The 1,601-nt window shown below is 48.0% G+C and overlaps 1 protein-coding gene across 1 annotated transcript in view; it reads left to right on the top strand.

The window, feature by feature from the left end:
- CUNH14orf132 (chromosome unknown C14orf132 homolog) overlaps positions 1 to 1,601 on the top strand; it is a 22,647-nt gene that overhangs the window by 19,513 nt on the left and 1,533 nt on the right. The window lies entirely within an intron of this gene.

Genomic DNA, 1,601 nt, shown 5'->3' with positions numbered 1-1,601 from the left:
TTCCTCTGCTAGGCTGACTGACTGGTAAACAGCCAGCAAACCAGACTCCCTAACAATTAGGAGAGCAGTCTGGAAGCCTGGTATGGGCACTGCCCACCTGCACTCCATGAATACAAGGACATCCGACCATGATAGGCCAGAACTCTGGGAATGAGACATTGTTACAATTGTATTTTTAAACAATGTAGATCTCTCCTTTAAATGTCGTGACTTTCCTTTTCTTCCAAATGCTGCAATTGTCTGCTCCTTCCTCTGACACACTGTAAAGAAACACTCTGTAAAATTCCAAAAATATTATCTAAGATGTCAGCATGACTGCGGGACTTTGTGTCACGTCAGTGGTCATGTGTCCAAAAATGTTAGGTCTTGAGTCATGCTAAAACTGCACTTAGATAGAAGGAATGAATCCGTGTTGCTTTGAGTGGGTTTTTTGGGTAGGGATGTGACCTGTCTCCCTATAATCTGGTGTAGAAATGAAACGCTCCCTTTTCTCCCTGTCTCGGCCTCTCGTCTTTTAATGAGCCTCAGGGGAAGAGCCGCCGGTGTGTTGGATGAGGCCGTAACAATCTGTAAAGTGGGGATGCAATCATTCGCTCCACCAGCATAGTTGAGTGACTGAAGGAGAGATTTAACATCTCCAGCACCTTCCCTGACCGTAGGAACGGCCTGGGAGCCTGGACGAGGGTCTTTTGGGCTGGAGCGAGGAAGGGCACCCCTGGAGGGTGAGCAGCAGGGAGCCGTTCAACACAGAAGCAGGACGTTCTGACCCCCGAATGCAAATCTTCTGGCCTCATGTGCAATCTGGCACAGTGGTGGGGTCAGGAGGCTCTTCTGGGGGAGTCTGCCCTGTGCCCCGGAAACCACGTGGTGCTCACACCAGTGACTCGGACACTGTGTGTCTGGAAGTCAACCTTGACCAGTGGCCATGTGTGTACGAGGTTGTATGCACATCCACATGAGTGTATGAGGTTGTTTCTCGGGGCATGGTTTCTAATAGGAAAAAATGGAATTTCCTGAGTCTCCAATGATTAAATGGTGGCTTGGGTTCGTGACGGAATATTTTACAGCCGCTAAAATGGAATTCTGGTGGACTTTTTAATACAGGGATTTGCAAATGCATGTTTAAATGTATTTTCTCTCCTGTTCTCTCTCACACACAGAGGGAAAAAAAGATGATCAAGATGTTAATTGTGCCGGGTTCGGTGGCTCAGCCTGTCATCCCAGCAATTTGGGAGGTCAAGGCGAGTGAATCACCTGAGTCCGCGGGTTCGAGACCTGCCCAGGCAACTTGGCGAGACCTCGTCTCTACAACAAATCAAAAATTAGCCAGGCGTGGTAGCAGGCACCTGTAGTTCCGGCTACTTGGAAGGCTGAGGGGGAAGGATCGCCGGAGCCCGTCAGGTCGAGGCTGCGGTGGCCATGAGCGTGCCACTGCTTTCCAGTCTGGGCGACAGAGTGACACTCCAACTCAAAAACAAAACAAAACAAAAAAATTAATTGTGATTATGTGGTGGGATTATGCTTTCTCATTTTTGTCTTTATCCCGTGTCCTATTGTCTTAGTGCTCTATGCTGAGGATTTTTTTTTTTTTTTTTTTTTTT

This window comes from Carlito syrichta, unplaced genomic scaffold (genome assembly GCF_000164805.1).
Source record: "Carlito syrichta isolate Samal-C Ts95f unplaced genomic scaffold, Tarsius_syrichta-2.0.1 Scaffold303796, whole genome shotgun sequence".
Classification (NCBI taxonomy): Eukaryota; Metazoa; Chordata; class Mammalia; order Primates; family Tarsiidae; genus Carlito; species Carlito syrichta.
Note: the sequence above shows the minus strand (reverse complement) of the source record. Positions and strands in the feature narration are given on the sequence as shown.